Source organism: Panthera uncia, chromosome D4, assembly GCF_023721935.1.
Source record: "Panthera uncia isolate 11264 chromosome D4, Puncia_PCG_1.0, whole genome shotgun sequence".
Lineage (NCBI taxonomy): Eukaryota > Metazoa > Chordata > Mammalia > Carnivora > Felidae > Panthera > Panthera uncia.
In genome coordinates, this window is record NC_064807.1 from 60,704,787 (window position 1) to 60,726,797 (window position 22,011).

General features: G+C 39.8%; 1 protein-coding gene across 1 annotated transcript in view; it reads right to left on the bottom strand.

Moving 5' to 3' along the window:
- TEX10 (testis expressed 10) overlaps positions 1–4,359 on the bottom strand; it is a 61,321-nt gene extending 56,962 nt beyond the window's left edge. Inside the window, exon 1 of the mRNA XM_049635323.1 lies at positions 4,184–4,359. The gene's annotated coding sequence lies outside the window, so the exon portion shown is untranslated. The remainder of the gene's footprint in view (positions 1–4,183) is intronic.
- Between the last annotated feature and the right edge of the window lie 17,652 nt (positions 4,360–22,011).

Here is a 22,011-nt window from a genome sequence, read left to right on the forward strand (position 1 = left end):
CAGGTCCAGGTTTGGGGTGGGTGGTTGGGGGAGGGGGTGGCACACAGATTGCTAAATATACCTTATATCTGTTCCTGGCCCCCCAAAGTCCCTGAGGAACCTCTACTAATGAAACAAAACTAAGTCTGAAGACTAATGTTTTCATCTAACGCATCCTTTAACAGCCAGAAAAGGTCTCATGAATCTAAACTGGTGCCTGAAAAATGTGTAAGATTCAGAGATAGGTAGCAAGGAGAGTTAATGGGCATTTCATTGAGTAAGGAAAACACGGTATGATTCAGGGGTAGAGAATAAGTCTGGTATGGGCAAAAATGAAGTATCAGCATTTTGAACACCAGGATAGGTTCAGACTAAACAGAAAACAGTATCCAAACCAGGAAATAAAAGCAGTATAAAAGGGAGTATAGTATAACAGAGGAGTAAGGAACAAAGACCAGCTAGGCCACTGTTGTTATACATAACCTGGGCACAAATATGTCATTTTGTACTTCCCCCTCTTCATCATTCTTTCAGTTTACATCCAAAACTTCCCACACAAAAATTTTGATCCGTGCCTCCTTCCCATTCCCAGGCCACCTCTTAAATCCTTTACTTCTACCCCAGACTGTTATTAGTTTCCCCATCAGTATGCTTGCCTCGTTTCTAGTGTCTACTCCCCAGTCCATTTGCTAGAATCGCGAGAGAGCTCTTTCTAAACACAGATCTGGCTCAGGAGTTTTCAGCTGTTCCTCCACTCCCTTACAGTAAAAACTCCATAGCTTGACATTTCACGTCCTTCCTAACTTCCCCTCCAGCTTTATTTTCTCATAAGCTAACATCTATCTAAAATATAGCCTCCTATACCTGGAATCAGCTCAAGTCTTCTTGAAAACTTTTCCACATGCTACAAAAATAATGAATTCTGCTCACCACTATACACCCACTAGAACAGGTAAGTACCTCTGAAACAAAACTTCTCGTCTATCATAACTATGCTATGTCCAGAAATTTTTTTTAGAAGTCACAACACTATAAATGGGGAGTCCAAAAAATGTGAATAAAATGAAGGTTTACATTATTGTGAAATAAAATGGCTTGTGCAAGACCAAGCAGCTCAAGTTCCAGGAATCCAGAAGCCAATCCCCTATAACATTACATCCAAATTCACATGATTGCAAGGTTTTACCACATTAGAGCCCCTTAAGCTAGGTAGGATTTGGCAACATAGGTTAAAAGCAGATTCTAGAGCCAGACTGATTCAGTTCTTATTCAGACTGCCACTTTCTAGCTGTAGTTAAAACTGTGCCTCAGTTTTTATCTGTTTTATCAAAACAGGGATGATAATAATAATACTTACCTCATATAATTGTTACAGGATAGGATTAATAAGGAGCAAATGAGTTCCTATTTGTAAAACACTGAGAACTGCACCTGGCACTGTTCAATATGTATAACAACACGTACATTTTCCTCAAACTCTTAGGACCAGAACATTATCAAGCACAATATGAGACACATTATGTACACTGGCATTCAATTCTCACAAAACCAAGTTTGGAAGGTGGTACTAAATTAAAGATGAGCCTCAGAAAGATTTGTCAGTCCTGTGTTAGGGAGTTGAAGAGGGACTTACAAAACAGAGCTCTGCAAAATCAGCTTTATGTTACACATACTGGAATTAAGGTGAGGACTGGAAACCTGAGTGGCAAAATGGCTTAACTTATTTCATTTATACCAATTCCAGGTTTTCACCCCACCCACACCTCTAGTTATTCTAGTTTTAAAAAAGGGATAAGCAAAACCTAAAAAGAATACTCACCTGGCCTTTTTATTTAAAAAAAAAAAAAATTTTTTTTTTAATATTTACTTTTTTGAGAGGGGGAGAAGGAGGGGAGGGGGAGAGAGAGAGAGACAGAGAGGGGACACGCACAAGCAGGGGAGGGGCAGAGAGAGAGAAACAAAATCCGAAGCAGGCTCCAGGCTGTCAGCACAGAGCCCAAAGTGGGGCTTGAACTCACAGACCAAGAGATCATGACCTGAGCTGAAGTCGGGCGCTCAAATATAACTGAGCCACCCAGGTGCCCCTCACCTGGCCTCTTTTAATACAAAAAGTTTTTTTTTTTTAATTTTTTTTTTAAACGTTTATTTATTTTTGAGACAGAGAGAGACAGAGTATGAACGGCGGAGGGTCAGAGAGAGGGAGACACAGAATCTGAAACAGGCTCCAGGCTCTGAGCTGTCAGCAGAGAGCGTGACTCGGGGCTTGAACTCACTGACCGTGAGATCATGACCTGAGCCGAAGTCGGCCGCTTAATCGACTGAGCCACCCAGGCACCCCGTATACAAAAAGTTTTTAATTAAGCAAGCACTCTTTGTGAACTTTCCCTACAATTTTATTATTAGCTAGTACTAGAGATGAAAATAAACGGTATGAGACAAAAAATGAATTAACCCCCAGTCACCAATCCTCTGGGCTATCTTTAGCCACTAACTACCTGACCTGTGTCCAACATACAGTCGGTCAAGCTTATACCATATTATGCATCACTTTATATTAGTCACAGTAATTTCCCTATTAGAAACTAAGAGGGCTGATGGCTCTTCCTTGACTTTTAAAGCTAATAATATTATTTTATGGTACACAAAGACCATTTTTATACTAGGAATTTTTAAAGTCCTATTACCAATTTGTTACTTTCACATTAAAATAAAGATTTTCAGGGGCACCTGGCTGGCTCAGTCAGTTAAGCTCAGACTCTGGATTTTGGCTGCTCATGGGATCAAGTCCCACAATGGGCTCCACACTGGCAGCTCGGAGAATGCTTAGGATTCTGTCTCTCTCTCAAAATAAATAAACTTAAAAAAATAATAAAGGGGATGCCTGGGTGGCCCAGTCAGTTAAGCCTCTGACTCTTGATTTCCACTTAGGTAATGATCTCAGGTTTGTGAGTTCAAGCTTCACTATCAGCAGGGAGTCTGCTTGAAACTCTCATTCTTATTCTCTCTCCCTCTCCCTCTCTCTCTCTCTCTCTCTCTCTCTCTCTCTCTCTCGGCCCCACACCTGCTTACGCTCTCTCTCCCTCTCTCAAAGTAAATAAACTTTTCAAAAACTTTTTTTTTTTTTTAAATAAGTTAAATAAAGATTTTCAAGGGCACCTGGCTGGCTTAGTCGGTAGAGCATATAACTCTGGATCCTGGATCTCAGGGTTCCAATTTCAAGCCCCATCATGGGTGTGAAGATTACATAAAATTAAATCTTTAAAAATAAGTAAATAAAACAAAAATAAAGATTTTCATAGCACAGCAAATATTCTGAATAAGCCACTTTTACAGCAGCCAACACTGAATAGTAGCTAGAAACTCAAGCGTCAGGGGTTGAAATCTCACATCACTGGACCTCCTACGCGGGTGAGCCCCTAAAGTTTTAGAAGTGAATTTCATACATTCCAGTTGCAGGTCTTCTAATTTCAACAAAAGGAAGATTCCAGCGTGTCAGAATTTCGACCTAATCGAATTTCAGCTACTTTGTCTACCACCTTAATTTCCAGCTTCTTTTCCAAAAGATAGATAAATAAATAAAAATGCACACTGCAGTCGACCTTTGGTAATTTCCCCGCCAACCCCTTACTCTCACGAGTTCCTCCCAACTCTCCTGAGGGGGACAATCGGGAGACACCAGACTTCCCAGAAAGTAAATGCCCCACACAGGGGCGCCTCCAGACAGCCGCCGAACCCACTCTGCTCCGCAAAGACTGCTAAACCCCCACACCTGGACGGCGACGGGGCCGAGTAGGAGACGCCCACTCATCCCCACCGCCCCACTTCGGTCCAGCGTCCCACAAGTGAAGAGCCGGCGGGCTGTAGAAACTACCGTGCCTTCTACTCCCACGGACGGCGATCAGGGCCACAGTCGGGGAAGCGGGCCCCAACCTACACACCCCGGCCTAAAAGTCTCCGGGACGCGAAACCGCGCGAACCCGCCCAGTCACTTGAGGCGCTTCAAACGCCCGCGGGGCGCCCCGCCCCCGCACAGCCCAGCTCCGCACCCAGGCCCCGCTCCGCCGCGGCGCCGCGGGACAGCCTCCGGACGCGCAGACCGGCCACAGCCGGCCCGGCCCGCCTGGGCCGCGGACCGGGGGGCGACGGCCCCGCGCGCCGTCCCACGCCCCGGGAGGGCCCGGCCCGACGGGCGGCGGCCGCTCACCTGAAGGCCCGCCGGGACCGGGGCGCGGAGACAGAGGAGAGGAGCGTCCGAACAGAAGCCCACGAGGCGACGGCGTGCGCCACCGGCCTCAGCCTCTAGCTCCCGGAGCGTGTTTTCAAATCGCCTCGTCCTCACGCGGCCGCGTCTCCTTCCGCCGCCCGGAAATCAGGGCCCCTCCCCCGCCGCGCCGCGCTCACGTGACCGCGGCCCGCAGCCGCGCGCAGCCCGGGAGGCGGGAGTGGGAGAGGTAGGCCCCGCCCCCGGGAGGAGGGGGCCCGCCGGAAGCCCCCCGCTCTCCGGGAAGCCCAGGGAGGAGAGCGCAGGATCCGGGGACAAAGCTTGGCCCTAAGTCCAGCCCTGAACTTGCTGGGCGTGCATGTTGGGGGGTGTCATCCTAGTTACAGCTGCCTGAGAGCATGCCTTTTCTCCCTTCGCTAGACCACGATTCCCCAGACCTGCAGCCACATTCAAAGAACAGAAGTTGAACTGAATTGGGAAAGGGAAAAGTTTCAAGCTGCTAGAACCACAGAATTCCTGAGGACGTTAACCTGGATGGAAGTTAAGAATCACTTGACCAAGGGCAAAGTACACCTAGTAGCTGGAACCTAACAGTCTTAGCCGAGGATTTTCCCTCATATTTCAATAGCTCAGCACTAAGATTCCTACTGCTGAAATGAAGTGGGCCCAGGGAAGCTAAGGGAGAAATTGAATGCCTAGAAAGGGTTGAGAAAGCAAGGAGAGTGGTTCTTTGAAAGATAGCCTTGCCAAAGACTGGCTGGTGGAGTGGAGAAAAGAACCCCAGGTGTGGACCTGAGACCTTGATCCAAATTTGCCTCTACAGCTTACCAGATATAAAACAGTAAAACTGACAATCATATGAGCCTCAGTTTATGAGCAGAGACCCAAACGCAGGGACTAAAACCATTCCTGTTCTAAGATCAGAGACAAAGCTGACTCAAATACCCACCTTTCCCTTCCCTGGCAGCAGAGCCATACTACCACAATCTGCCTTGAATCCATCATAAACATTTGGAAGTCAGCAGCATTATATCGTATTACATGACATTAAAAGTTATGAGACTGGATCAGAAGAGGAAAGATTTATTGCTAGCCAGACATGTCCCCTAAACTTCAGATTCCTGGCTAACAGCTTTTTCAACATTTCCTTTGAACATCCTATATACATCTCGAGGTGAACATGTCCAAAATGGATCTCCCTATTTTCCCCCTGAAACTTATTCCTATTACAGCTTCTTCATCTCAAATAGCAACGTCACCCCTCTAGTTACTCGGGCCAAAAACCCAAAGAAAGTCTTCTTTCTCCCACATCACACATCTAATTCATCAGGTGATTCTGTTGACATCAAGTGTTTCCGCCACTTAACATCACCTCCCTTGCTATCATTATGGTCCAAGGCATCTCATGATCATTATAGAAAACCTCTGAACAGGTTTGCCATTTCCACCATTGCATTCTCATGTCTTCCCCTTACATTCTAATATCAGCAGAGTAGCTGTGTGATTAATTTCAAATCTCAGATCAGGTCACCCTTTTGCTCAAAACCCCTCATTAATTCCCCACTTCACTTGGAATAAATCCAGAGTCCTTATCATGGCCTCAAGATCTGCCATATTCTGACTTATTACTGAACCTCTGGGCACTCCAATGACTTTCCTTTTTCACTCTACTCCAGCCATCCTTGCTTCTTTGCCTGTAGCAAAGTGGCGCTGGTGGTGATGTAGCTGATGGAAGTGCTTAGCCTGGCTAAAGGAAGTAGCCAGACTTCAGCCAACTATTACCATGAGGAAATGCAGATCTCATGTTCAAGAATAAAGGAAAACAGAAATCCAGAAATTTTTATGAGAAATATTACCTTTTTTTGAAAATGTTTAATGTTTTTATTTATTTTTGAGAGAGACAGAGACAGACCACAAGCAGGAGAGGGGCAAAGACAGAGAGAGACACAGAATCCGAAGCAGGCTCCAGGCTCTGAGCTGTCAGCATGTCTGAGCTCAGCTGTCTGAGCATGATGTGGGGCTCAAACCCACGAACTGTAAGATCATGACCTGAGCTGAAATCACTTAACTGACTGAGCCACCCAGGTGCCCCTGTAAGAAGTATGATCTTTAAATACTGGTGAAGAAGAACATTGTTTCCTGTTTTTAAAACACTGGGGTGTCTGGGTGGCCCAGTCAGTAGAGCATGCAACTCTTGATTTTGGGGTCGTGAATCTGAGCCCCATGTTGGGTGTGGAGATTACTTAAAAATAAAACCTAAAACAACAACAACAACAACAACAAAACACTGGGTAGGCCAAACAAAATACTTACAAGCCGGTTGCCAGTTTCCAACCCCTGGTTAAAGACATGAAAAATATATACATTAGGATAATGTATTTTATCCATTGTATTTATTTTATCCGTATGTATTCTAATGTATTTTAGCTTTTTCCAACTGTAAATGATGAACTCAGCAACTGCAAGGATCATCTGCTTAGCCCAGCCAGAACAGACCTTTGATAAATAACAACAATATAGCTAATCAAGGTCTTGGACCCACGCCAAAAAACACATACACAGTGAACATGCATTCTAGAATCGGTGGTATATTTCATTTTCAAAATTCTGTCCAATTGGCCACAGAAACTACAGTATTAGTTTCCTGGGGCTTCTGTAACCAAGTACCACAAATTTGATGGCTTAAACAACAGAAATGTATTAATTTGGGAGGCTAGAAGTCTGACATCATGGTTTGGCAGGGCTGGTTCTTCCCGAGGGCTCTGAGGGAGACTGCTCCATGCCTCTCTCCTAGCTTCTAGTGGTCTTAGATGAATTCCAAGTGGGTGGTAGATGGTTTCTCTGTGTCTTCAAACTATCTTCCTTGTATGTGTATCTGTGTCTGTGTCCAAATTTCCTCTTTTATAAGGACACCAATCATATTGGATTAGGGCCCTCTCTGATGACCTCATTTTTAACTTGATTACTTCTGTAAAGACCCTGTTTCCAAATAAGATCACCTTCTGGGTTGCTTGGGGGTTAGGACTTCAACATGTCTTTTCGGAGGGACACAATTCAATTCATATGGGACACGAAGATCTGTGTCCAGAAATATCTGTATTTAATCTGAACAACCTCTCTTTTTTTGTCTATGCTCAGACACATCACAAACGCTGAGATTAAGTAACTTCTACACAATTTGTATAACCGTTTCAGGTTCTCTGTTTTTTATACCAGACTTCCAGTTAATGTTTGCTTTGGAAATAGGGTACCACTCCTTAAAAAAAAAAAGTTTAATAAACTTGATTTTATAATGTTGAGGCAAATAATAAAAGCATAAACATATTAAACTCTTACCTTATGTTTCAAAGCTACTGCTGACACACAAAAATCAGAGACTTTTTGAAGAAAGCTGAAAAGGAGAACTTCAAATCTGGTGCTAAACCAGAGAGAAAAATTCAAAATACATTCTCTAGGAATTGACTTATAGGATATATGCAAATTAGGTAACTACCTGGTATATATATTTTTAATTTTTTTTAACGTGTATTTATTTTTGAAGGAGAGAGAGAGAAAGACAGAGCGTGAGCAGGGGAGGGGCAGAAAGAGAGGGAGACACAGCATCTGAAGCAGGCTCCAAGCTCTGAGCTGTCAGCACAGAGCTCCATGCGGGGCTCAAAGTCACCAACTGTGACATCATGACCTGAGCCACCCAGGTGTCCTTGCCTGGTATATTTTAAAGGGCAATAAATGGCAACAAATGTTGTTATTGACAATGTATCATTGTACAAAATGAAACTTTTAGTTAGGTCTCCTGGGTAGGAAAGTAACGAGAAACCAGTTCTGACTTTAAAAGGAATTGATTGAGATACCGGGCAACACATAGGATGGCCAGGAAGACTGCTGACAACTTGGAAAAAGACAGGAAGGAGGAACACAAGCTAAGAGCTCAGAATACAACCACCATTGTACCACAAAAATCAATTCAAGACATAAGAATTGGAAATGAGGAAATAAAATCATCTCCATTTACTGATGTGATTGTATACCTGGAAAAAAAAAATCAATTGTAAAGCTACTACAAACAAGAATTCAGAAAAAGTGAGTCAGTATAAAATTAACATTCAGAAATCCATAGATTTCACATATACAAACAATAACCAGTTAGACAATAGAATGGAAAAGGAAGTCCCATTTACAATAGCAATCAAAACAGATAAAATTCCTAGTACTGAGTGGCACCTGGGTGGCTCAGTCAGTTGAGCCTCTGACTCTTGGCTTCAGCTGAGCATTGATAGTGCAGAACCTGCTTGAGATTCTCCCTCTCACTCTCTGCTCCTCCCCCTTTCACCTGTGTGCACGCTCTCTCTCTCTCTCTCTCTCAAAATAAATAAATAAACTTAAAAAAAAATTCCTAGTACCCAGGCACCTGGGTGGCTCAGCCGGTTAAGTGTCCTACTCTTGATTTTGGCTCAGGTCATGATCTCACCATTCATGGGTTCGAGCCCTGAATCCGGCTCTGTGTTGACAGCAAGGAGGCTGCTTGGGATTCTCTCTCTCTCTCTCTCTCTCTCTCTCTCTGTCCCTCCCCTGCTCTCTCTCTCAAATCAATAAACTTTAAAAAACAAATAAATAAACTTTAAATATTTTTCATAAAAAATTCCTAATACTGAATAAGAAATCGGATTAAAATATACAATATCCTACAGGTGTCAATTCTCCCAAAATTTATTGGTAAACTGAATGAGATCCCAATAAATATGTCAACAGAATTTTTTTTTTCTAGACCTACACAGGCTGGTTAATATCTGAATATGAAAAAAAAACAAAAACCAACAACTAAGAATAGCAAGAAAATTTTGAAAAAAAAAAAAAGCAGCAAGAAGGGAGCAGCCCTATTAAATATAGAAACATATTCTAAAACCTCAATAATTTAAAATATGGATTTTGGCATATGAATAGACAAATCAATGGAACAAAATACAAAGTCCAGAAATAAACCCAAATAAAAACAAGAATTTAGTACTTATAAGGTCAATATCTCCTATCAATAGTATAAAGATAAATGGTTTGCACAAATAGGAAGCCATTTGGAAAAAGATAAAGTTGGGTTCATACTTTACATACTATCTTCAAAGATATAAATTTTAAAAATCCATTAAAGTCTCAGAAAACAAAATTATTTTATGATTTTGACCTTGTCCTAGGACTTAAAATCTAAACACCAGGGGGGAAAGTTTCAAAAATATGATTATAGGCTTTTCCCAAAACTTTCAGAAATCTTCTGCAAGACCAAAAAAAAAAAAAAAAAAAAAAAAAAAAAAGGAAATAAAAAGTAAAGTTACAAGGCAAATAACAAATTTGGAAAAATATTTGCAACTCATATCACAGGAAAAGGAAGTAAAGGATTAATTTTCTTTTTTTTTTAATTTTTTTTATGTTTATTTTATTTTTGAGAAACACAGTGAGAACAGGGGAGGGGCAGACAGAGACAGAGACAGAATCTGAAGCAGGCTCCAGGCAGGCTCTGAGCTGTCAGCACAGAGCTTGACGTGGGGCTTGAACTCACAGACTGAGAGATCATAACCTGAGCCAAAGTCGGACACCCAACTGACTAAGCCACCCAGGCGCCCCAAGATTAATTTTCTTAATATATAAAGAAATCCTAGAAACAAATAAAAAACATCATGTACTTAATAGGAAAATATTTATTTCCAAAGAGTTTATAGAAAAAGAAATATAAATCACCCTAAATAAAAGATTTAAAACCTGATATACAATAAGAGAAATGCAAATTAAAAGTCAGATTATTTTTCTTATTTTTAAGATTATCAAAACTCAGAAGTTTGACAACATACCTGTTGGTGACACTGGAGAAGCAGCATTCTCACATACTGTTGGTAGAAGTGTAAATTATGGAAGGTGTATTTGCAAGAATTAAGTTTGGCTGGGAGTCACAGTAAAACACACAAAAAATAATTTCTTACATTAAAGTCGAGAAGTTAATTACTCACATTAAAATCAAGGTGTAGGCAGGCTAAGCATGAGGTGTCTGTTCCAGGAAGTCCTCATTCAGGCTGCTTCTCTGTCATTGCTCCATTCCCAAAGTCACCTCATGGTTCAGGAGTGCTGTAGCTCCAGCCATCATGCCCACATTTTAGCCAGCAAGCAAAAAGAAATGAACGAGGAGGACATGGTCTCTCTATCTGGGGAGACTTCTTAGAAGTTACATACGGCACTTCTGCTTACATCCTTCTGGCAGAACACAGACTGTATCTAACTAACTGTGTAAGAACTGAGAAACAGAAGAGACTTTTTGTGAGTACTGAAAATCACTGCCACAAAGATGATTTTGTGAAATTTTTGTTTCAATTTTATATAAACATGTATATGTATATTCATTGACAAAGCCAAAAATATTCCTCTAGTGGGTCTCAATTTTTTAAACTTTGAAAACTAAATGAGGTGATATGATATATTACAAGAACACGGGAAGAAAATAGACATGATTATTCTTCTGACCCACGTGGAAAGGACTTTTCAAGGCATAAGAACAAAGAAGAATGATCTGGTGGGATGAATTGGTAAAAATTTTTAAATTTTTATATCAAAAAATATTTTAAACAAAACCAGTAGGAAAAAGATAGATTAGGTAATAAATGCTGTTAGGACAATTGGTGAGCCATTTGAAGGGATGAGAAACTGGCCTCCATAAAATTCCTAACATCAGAAGCATGACATACAAAAAAAAAAAAAAAAAAGAAGGAAAAAATTGAAATATTCCACAGCAACCTCTGGGGTCCAGTCAGGAGACAGAAACCATGTCAGTTATTTTTATAGAGAGAATTTAATAGAAAGAATTATTAACTACATACTGAAGAAATAAAAGCACAGAAAGAGGATGTGAGATATCAGAAGGAAAACTGAAGGAAGCAGCCACTATCCCCAAAGGCTGGAAGAACAAAGGAAGGAGTGGGGATTAGTACAATTCAGAAGGTTGTAGATGGGGCCCTCAGAGCTATAAGTGAGACCTCCAGAGAATTGGGGGGGTACCAACTGGCTGATGCCTTTGAGGTGGTGCAATAAGTCTGCTGGTGTACATTTTGGAAAAACTGCAAACTGGAATATTGCTCTGGAAGCAAGTTGCTCCTGGGTGAATACTCATTGTTGTAGTGCTTGTTGTTTAGATCTTGTTGTTGACAAGAACAAAAACAAACAAGAATAAGGGAGTCCCTTCTTCTTCCTGGATCCTTCCAGTCTTCCTGTCCTGCCTCCCATTGGCAGAGCCTAGCAGGGAGCCAGCTATCAAAGCTCAAACAAGATTTGCAGAGTCCCAGATGCAGAAGCACAGAGCAGAATATAGAAGGGTGAGTTTGAAGAAAGAGGGATTACTTAATAATCAGCACTACAACTTTAAAAAATTGTAAACAACTAAACAAAGTAACAAAAGCATCAGAAAGAATAGAGTACAATGCATGTGTAATTTAGGGGTTAAGGAGACTTTTCTTTGAAAAGTTAGGAAACCTAGAAGCCATTGAAGAAAAATATAGAGTTCACAACATTAAAAAAATGTAATGCGATATGGCAAATACCATAAACATAGACAAAAGGCAAAAAAAGTAGTTCAGGGGAAAGAATTGTAACACATATGAAAGATAAGTGATTAATATCTGCAATATACAAGAAGCCTTTTCAAATTATTGAGAAAATGACAAAAACAATCCAATGGAGAAAGAGGCCTACAGCTATGAATAGCAATTCAAACACACAAAAATCCAAATGATCAATAAACTTTTATAAGCCTGCTCAAGCAGACAACTGTCAGGGAAATGTAAATTAATATAACAATGGGATATAACTTCTAATTTATCAAATTCACAACAGTTATAAACCAATCGAACACCTACTGCTGGTAGGGATATAAGGAAAAGTGTATTCTCATCCTTTACTGCTGCAAATGTAAAATAATGCAGCCATTTTGGAAAGAAGTCTGGAAATATCTAAACAAAGTTTTATTTATTTTTTATTTTTTAGAGAGAGAGAGAGAATGAAAACAGGGGAGAGTCAGAGAGAGAGAGAGAGAGAATCTCAAGGAGGCTCCACATTGAGTGCAGAGACAGGTGCCCCCAAAGTTTTCTTTAAATTCATATTCTTTAAATCTAGTAATCCCATCCCCTAAGAATTTACCCCATAGACATAAAAGCATCAGTCCAAAGTGTATACTGTATTTGTAAGATATTTATTTCAACAATATTTGAGTAGCAAAACAACGGGATATCAATCAGTAGGGGGACAGTTTAATAAACTGCGATACATTGACTATTGTGAAGCCACTAAAAGGACTGAGTTCTAGGGCAGCTGGGTGGCTCAGTTTGTTGAGCATCCAACTCTTGATTTCGGCTCAGGTCATGATACCAGGGTTGTGAGATTGAGCCTCTCGGCGGAGTCCCCACCAAGTTAAAACTTGCTTAAGACTCTATGTCTTGGGGCGCCTGGGTGGCTCAGTCGGTTAAGCGGCCGACTTCGGCTCAGGTCATGATCTTGCGGTCCGTGGGTTCGAGCCCCGCGTCGGGCTCTGTGCTGACAGCTCAGAGCCTGGAGCCTGTTTCAGATTCTGTGTCTCCCTCTCTCTGACCCTCCCCCGTTCATGCTCTGTCTCTCTCTGTCTCAAAAATAAATAAACGTTAAAAAAAAATTAAAAAAAAAAAGAGACTCTATGTCTCTCTCTCTTCCTTCTGTCTGTCTCTCTCTCTCTCTCCCTGCCCCTCCCCCCACTCACACGCAAGGGCTCTCTCTCTCAAAAAAAAAAAAAAAAAGAAAACAAAAAGAAAGAAGAAAAAAGGACTGAGTTCCCTCTATATCAGTTAGTTTGTTTGAAGAGACTTCTTTCCCAATGTATTTTCAAGTAAAAATAACAACCTTCATGAAAGTAAACATAATCTAATCACATTTATGAAATAAACCAAAAATCCATGTATTGTATGCAACCATGTAAACACGGAGAAATATGTAAACACAGGTCAGAAAGTTATTAATTACCTGAAAGGAACAGAAGCAAAGAGGGATGTGTAAATAGCATAAAGAGATGATTGAAAGGATGGTTATCAAAATTAAAATAAAATATTTAATACTTTAATGTCAAACATTTTTTTTAATTTTAACATAGTACATTTTCTTTTTCTTTTTAAGTTTTATTTATTTATTTTGAGAGAGAGCACACATGAGGGGCAGAGAGAGAGGGAGAAAGGAAATCCCAAACAGGCTCTGCTAACAGTGTAGAGCCCGATGTGGGGCTTGAACCCATGTACCATGAGATCATGACCTGAGCCAAAATCAAGAGTCAGAGGCTCAACTGACTGAGCCACCCAGGCACCCCTTAATATTGTATATTTTCACAACCAGGAAATTGAATTTGGTACAATACTATTTACTCAGGTGCTGATCACATTTGGGTTTGATCAGTTTTTATAACAAGCACTGATTTTTTCATAGTTTTATTAATGTATAATTGATACACAAAAAAACTGCACATATTTGATGTATACAACGTGATGTTTGGACATATGTATGCACCTATGATACCATCACCATAAATCAAGGTAATAAACGCATCCATCACCTCTAAAAGTTTCCCAGTGCCCCTTTGCTTTAAAAAAAAACAAAAACAAAAAAAAACAAAAAACAATAAGGGTACCTGGGTGGTTCAGTTGGTTGAGTGTCTGACTCTTAATTTCGGCCTAGGTCATGAACCCAGGGTGTGGGGCTCCATGCTGAGAGTGGAGCCTACCTAAGATTCTCTCTCTCTGCCTCTGCCCCTGTGATCTCACTCTCTCTCTCTAAAAAGAAAAAACTTTTTTTTTTTTTTAACTTAGAAAAAAGATGGGTACCTCAGTGACTCAGTCAGTTAAGCGTCTGACTTCAGCTCAGGTCGTGATCTTGCAGTTCATGAGTTTAAGCCCCAAATCGGGCTCTGTGCTTAAAGCTCAGAGCCTGAAGGCTGCTTTGGATTGTGCCTTCTTCTCTCTCTGCCCCTCCCCTACTTATGCTCTGTCTCTCTCTGTCTCTCAAAAAATGAATAAATATTTTTTAAAATTTTTTTAAAAAAGAAAAAGAAGAAAATTTCTGTTATAGAACATTTAACATGAAAACTGCCCTCTTAAGGCTTTTTTTTTTACAATTTTTTTAGGTTTTTTTTTTTTTTTTTCATTATTGACAGAGAAAGAGAGCACAAGCTGGGGAGGGACAGAGAGAGGGAGACACAGAATCTGAAGCAGGCTCCAGGCTCTGAGCAATCAGTGCAGATCCCAGTGTGGGGCCCAAACCCACCAACGATGAGATCATGAGCCGAGGTTACACGCTCAACTGGCTGAGGTACCCAGGCACTCTTACCCTCTTAAGTTTTTAAGTGCACAACACCATATTGCTAATTACACACAATACATCCCACAGAAGATCTCTAGAACTCACAGATGTTGTATAACTATAACTTTATGCCCATTGAACATCCACTTCCATCTCCCCGTCCCCTGGCAATCACCATTCTCTTTTCTGCTTCTCTAAGTTTGACTATTTCGGAGACCTCGTATAAGTAGAATCATACATTATTTGTCCAAGTATTGATTTTTAAATGGATGCTTCACCATTTCCTCAAACTTTAGACATTAATAAACCCTATAATAACATACCTATAAGTCCCATTACAAAGTTCTGAGGAAGACTAATCTTTTTTAAAAATCTTTTTCGTGTTTATTTATTTTTGAGAGAGAGCATGTGTGAGCAGGGGAGGAGTGCAGAGAGAGGGAAACAGAAGATCCAAAGCAGACTCTGTGCTGAAAACAGACAGCCTGATGCAGAGTTCAAACTCACAAACTGTGAGTTCCTGACCTGAGCAGAAGTTAGACACTTAACCAACAGAGCCACCGAGGTGCCCCCTGAGGAAGACTCATCTTAAGCAGTGAACTTCCTAATTTTGTTTCCTAAAAGACCAGACCATGTATGCAAGGTAGTACATCCTTGAAGAAATTGTTTGCTAAAAGTCACATGACCATTGCAGAGGTTAAATTGCCACCTTGCAGATCTGACACACGTCCACAGTCACTGCAGACACTTTCCCACACAGGGTATCTATCACTTTGCACCTCTCAGCAATTTTGCTAAGCAGGAAGAGTTTGACAATTTCCAAAGGTACAGAGTGAAAAAAGGGTTCTGTTGTGATTTCAGATGAGGATCTTTGAGACCACAATGAAAGTCAGAAGGTGTAACTACCAGGTTGACATTCACATCCTCGGGGATGATGTTCAGAACGTTTCACAACTGGTACAGCTTTCACCTACTGAAATAGCCATCCTAATGCCTCCCAGTTGAATATCAGCCCTAAAGAAACTAAGGCACAAGGATATACATGTATGGTAAATCATAAAGGTAAACTCTGAATCCACATCTTAAAACCCCTAAGTTTGTTTATAGGGGAAATCAGACAATTTTCCTTATAATAGCCGGTTAAAGGAAACTTTAAAATTATAAAATGGTTCAAGGTGCCTGGTGGCTCAGTCAGTTGAGCAACCAACTTCAGCTCAGGTCATGATCTCACAGTTGCTGACTTCGAGCCCCACGTCAGGCTCTGTGCTGACAGCTCAGAGCTTGCAGCCTGCTTTGGATTGTGTCTCCCTCTCTCTCTGCCCCTCCCCTGCTCATGCTCTGTCTCTCTCTCTCTCTCTCTCTCTCTCAAAAATAAATAAACATAAAAAATTTTTTTAATTATAAAATAAGAGTCACAAAACCCAAGGCATTATTTCTAAGATAGTATTCCACAGAACAGCATTTTGCAATTAGCATATTATATTTATAGTCAGAAATTTACTTTTATTTAAAAAACATTACTTCAAAAATTTTAGAACATTAAATTGCACACACACACAAAGCTAGTCTATAGTTACAATTAATTCCTGAAAAAAAAAATGTGAATAAACATGAGGCCCACCAAGGAGTTCAAAAATTTTTCACAGTTTTGAAATTTCTACAGATTAATTTTTTATTTTCTTATATGTGAACAACTGTTTTTTCTAACTTCTATGCATTTTATGAAATAACAAACCTTGAATTTTCTTAGTGTATTTATAGTAGATACATTCCTAATGCACACATTACAATTTACATTTAATAAAAAACATGGAATACAAACACATTAAATATGTGAGAATGGTAAAGATATATAGGAACTAGGCGTTCTTATCAGTGGAGGGAATGAACTGATGCTTTTGAGGAAGACACTTAAGTACGTAGGAAGAAGCTATAAAGCTGTTTATGCCTTGGACCTCCCCTACTAAGACTGTTCTGAAGAAATAACCAGATATGCAAATAATGAGTTATGCATAGGAAATGTACAAGAATGGTGATCCCATCAGTGTTTATAGAGTGAAAACTCAGAAAGTCTACATGGCCAGCAGTCAGGGAATGTGTATATAAGTATGGCAAATATTTAAGAAACAATACACTAAAACCTTTAAAAAAAACAACAACAACACTATTTTTAAAGAATATTTAAGGATTGGGGGAGGGGCACTGGGTGGCTCAGGTCATGATATGAGTTCAAGCCCCCGTGTGCTCATGTCTGCACTGACAACTCGGAGCCTGGAGCCTGCTTAGGATTCTGTGTTTCCATCTCTCTGCCCCTCTGCCATGCTCTCTCTCCCTTTCTCTCTCTCTCAAAAATAAATAAACATTAAAACATTTTTTTTAAGGATCAGGGGAAATCTTCAGTGGAAAAATCACCATTTTGTAACCCTTAGTAAACAAATGGATCTAGGCATATTGATTATCAATAGCTGCTTAAATCACAGAGAGTGAAACAGACATTATGTACCTTCATATGAAAGTCCACAATAATACCTTTTAAAACGTCTTGCCAGGGTGACCGGGTGGTTCAGTTGGTTAAACATCTGACTTTTAATTTCATCTCAGGTCATGATCTCACGGTCCTGAGTCGAGCCCCGCTTTAGGCTCTGTGCTGGGCTTGGAGCCTGCTTAAGATTCTCTCTCTCCTGAGGCACCTAGATGACTCAGTCGGTTGAGCGTCAAACTTTGGATCAGGTCATAATTTCATGGTTTGTGAGTTCAAGCCCCACATTGGACATACTGTTATCAATGCAAAGCCTGCTTGGAATCTTCTGTCTCTCTCTCCCTCTACCCCTCCCCCAGTTCGTGTGCGCTCTCCAAATAAATAAATAAATAAATAAATAAAGTCTTGCAGAAAAAATTCAAAAGTGAATCTGTTATCGAGATGGCTCAGCCCATTAAGCCTCCAACTCTTGATTTCAGCTCAGATCATGATCTTGGGGCTCATGGAATAGAGCCTTGCATTGGGCTCTACACTGACAACGTGTTACCTGCTTGGGTTTCTCTCTCTCTTTCTTTCCCCCTCCCCTGCTCGTACTCTTGCACTCTAAATAAATAAACAAACAAACTTAAAAAAAAAAAAAAACCTAGATCTAACAATTTAGGGAAACTAAAAGTAGAGGAGGGGTGTCTGGATGGCTCAGTTGGTTGATCTGACTCTTGATTTTAGCTTGGGGTCATGATCCCAGGTCAATCCCAGGGTTGTAGGATTGAGCCCTGTGTGGGCCTCTCCACTAAGTGTGGAGCCTGCTTGGGATTCTCTCTCTCTCTCTCTCTCTCTCTCTCTCTCTCTCTGTCTCCCCACCCCTGCCCCTTTCCCCTGCTTTCACAGTCTCTCTCTAAAATTAAAAAAAAAAAAAAATTGGGGTGCCTGGGTGGCTCAGTTGGTTAAGTGTCCAACTTCAGCTCAGGTCATAATCTCACAGTTTGTGGGTTCAAGCTCCATGTGGGGCTCTGTGCTGACAGCTCAGAGCTTGGAGCCTACTTCAGATTCTATGTCTCCCTCTCCCGACAATGGTGCTTTGTCTCTCTCTCTCTCTCAAAAATAATAAACATTACAACATTTTAAATTAAAAAAAAAAGCAGAGGAGCATATTAACTCCACCATGGCAACGCAATCAGCACAATCTAGATGTGAAAAACAGTGGGACAAACAACCTGGTTTCTGTTTTTAAAAAAGGTCATTTTGAAGGAATAAAAGGAGACTAAATAGAAAGCTATAGATTAAGAGAATTTTAAGTGATAGATCAACCAATTGTAATGTGTGGACTTCCCAAGGATCTTGATTCAAATAAAGAAACTGTAAAATATACATATGGCAATCAGAGAAATATGAAACGTAGATATTTTATAATATTAAGAAATCATGAATAATAAAAAAGGAATTTTAATTATTTGGGGGGGAGGGGAGTCTATCTTGACCAATGAAAATGGTCCAAAATCAGAGAAAGCAGTTCTAAGAGGGAAGTATATAACAGTACAGGACTACCTCAAGAAACAAACATAAAAAAGGCTCAAATAAACAATCTAACCTTAGGCCTAGATGAACTAGAAAAAGAACAAACAAAGCCCAAGGTGAGTAGAAGGAAGGAAATAATAAAGATCAGAGCAGAAATAAATGACTTAGAGGCTAAAAAAAAAAAAAAGAAAGAAAGAAAATCAAAGAAACCAAGAGCTGGTTCTTTGAAAAGATAAACAAAGTTGATAAACTGTTAGCCAGGCTCATCAAGAAAAAAAGAGAAAGAACCCGAATAAATAAAATCAGAAATGAAAGAGGAGAAGTAACTGACACCACAGACATGCAAAGGATTATAAGAGAATAGCATGAACAATTGTATGCAAACAAATTGGACAACATAGAAGACATGAATAAATCCCTAAAAACATACAACCTTACAAAACTGAATCAGGAAGAAATAGAAAATCTGAAGGGACCAATGAGTAAAGAAATTGAATTGGTCATAAAAAGATAAGATTTTTTTGGTCACCAAAAAATAAAAGTCCAAGAACAGATAGATTCACAGATGAATGCTACCAAATATTTAAAGATTTAATAGCAATTCTCTTCAAACTATTCCAAAAAAATAGAAGAGGAAGGAAAGCTTCCAAATACATTCTAAGGGCCAATGTTATCCTTATACTAAAACCAGACAAGACATCACAAAAAGAGAAAACTACAGGACAATATCCCTGCTGAACATAGATCCAAAAATCCTCAACAAAATATTAGCAAACCACATTCAACAATACATTAAAAGGATCATTCACCACAATTAAGTGGGATTTATTCAGGAATGCAAGAATGGCTCAATTTATAAATCAACCAGTGTGATATACCAATTCAACAAAATAAAGGATAAAAATCATACGATCAAGTCAATCGTTGCAGAAAAAGCAGTTGACAAAATCAACACCCATTCATGATAAAAACTTTCAACAAAGTGGGTTTAGAGGGAACATACCTCAACATAATAAAGGTCATTAAAAAAAAAACAAAACCACAGCTAACATCACACTCAATGGTGAAAAACTGAGTGCTTTTCCTCTAGGAATAGGAATAAGACAAGAATTTACACTCTTGTCACTTGTATTCAACATAGTGTTGGTAGTTGTAGGGATAGAAGTCAGAGAGAAAAAGAAATAAGAGACATCTATACTGGTAAAGAAGAGATACAACTGATTATTTGCAGATGACGTGATACTATACATAGAAAATCCTAAAGACTCCACCAAAAAAAAAAAAAAAGCTACTAGAAGCAATAAATGAATTTAGTAAAGCTGTAGTATGCAAAATTAATACCCAGAAATTGATAGCATTTCCATACACTAATAACAAAGTAACAGAGAAATTAAGAAAGCAATTCCATTTACAATTGCACCAAAAAGAATAAAATACTTAGGAATAAACTTAACCAAGGAGGTGAAAGACTTGTACTTTTTGAAAATTATAAAACACTGATGAAAGAAATTGAAGATGATACCAAAAAATGGAAAGATAGTCCATGTTTATTGATTGGAGGAATTAATAGTTTTAAAATGTCCATACTACCCAAAGCAATCTACAAATTCAGTGCAATCCCCACCACAATACCAACAGCATTTTTCACAGAAACAGAAGTAATATTAAAATTTGTGTGGAACCACAAAAGACCCCAAATAGTCAAAGCCATCTTTTAAAAAAATGTTTTTAAGTTGATTTATTTATTTTGAGAGAGAGAGAATGAGACAGAGCACATGAGCAAGCACAAACAGGGAAGAGGCAGAGAGAGAGGAAGATAAGAATCCCAAGCAGGCTCTGCACTGTCAGCACGGAGCCTAACATGGAGCTCAAACTCATGAAACATGAGATCATGACCTGAGTCAAAACCAAGAGTAGGACGCTTAACTGAGCCAACCAGGCGCCCCTAGGCAAAGCCATCTTGATAAAGAAAATCAAAGCTGTAATTATCAAAATTCCAGATTTCAAGATACACTACAAACCTGTAGTAATTAAAACAGGATGGTATTGGCCCAAAAATAGACACATAGATTAATAGAAGAGAATAGAGAGCCCAGAAATAAATCCAGGTTTATATGGTAAATTTATCCATGACAAAGGAGGCAGTCTCTTCAACAAACGGTGCTGGGAAAACTGGACAGCTACATGCAAAACAATGAAACTGGAACACTTTGTTACACCATACACAAAAATAAACTCAAACTGGATTTTAAAGACTAAAATATGAGACCTGAAACCTAAAAGTCTTAGAAGAGAACACGGGCAATAATTTCTCTGGCGTCGGCCATATACAGCAACACTTTTCTAGGTATGTCTCCTAAGGTAACGAAACAAAGGCAAAAATAAACTCCTGGGACTACATCAAACTAAAAAGCTTTTGCACAGTGAAAAAATCATCAACAAAACAAAAAGGTAACCAACTGAATGAGAGAATATATTTACAAATGATATATCTGATAAGGGGTTAATATTCAAAATATAAAGAACTTATACAACTCAACACCAAAAAAACAAAATCCAATTAAAAGATGGGCAGAGGACCTGAATAGACATTTTTCAAAAGAAGATATGCAGATGGCCAACAGACACATGAAAAGATGCTCAAAATCAGAGAATGCAATCATCTAATCATCTCATCATCAGAGAAATGCAAATCAATACTACAATGAGCTATCACCTCACACCTGTTAGAATGGCTAAAACAATAACAAACAAACAAAAAAGACAAGAAATAACAAGTATTGGCAAGGATATAGAGAAAAAGGAAACGTCATGCACTATTGGTGGCAATGTAAATTGATATAGCCACTGTGGAAAACACTACAGAGATTTCTCAAAAAATTAAAAATAGAAATATTGGCGCACCTGGGTGGCTCAGTCAGTTAAGTGTCCAACTCTGGATTTTGGCTTAGGTCGTGATCTCACTGTCGTGGGACAGAGCCCCTCCTCGGGCTCCATGGTGAGCATGGAGCCTGCTTGAGAGTCTCTCTCTCCCTCTCTCTCTCTCTCTCTGCCCCTGCTCTGCTCACACATGCACACATGCACACTCTCTCCCTCTCAAAAATAAATAAACATTTTTCATAAAAATAGAAATACCATATAATCCAATAGTTTCACTACTGGGTATTTACCCAAAGAAATAAAAACACCAATTTAAAAAAGTTACATGTGGGGCGCCTGGGTGGCTCAGTCGGTTGAGCGTCCGACTTCGCCTCAGGTCATGATCTCGCGGTCCGTGAGTTCGAGCCCCGCGTCGGGCTTTGTGCTGACAGCTCAGAGCCTGGAGCCTGTTTCAGATTCTGTATCTCCCTCTCTCTGACCCTCCCCCGTTCATGCTCTGTCTCTCTCTGTCCCAAAAATAAACTTAAAAAAAAAAAGTTACATGCACCTGTATATTTATTGCAATATTATTTACAATAGCCAAGGTATAGAAGCAATC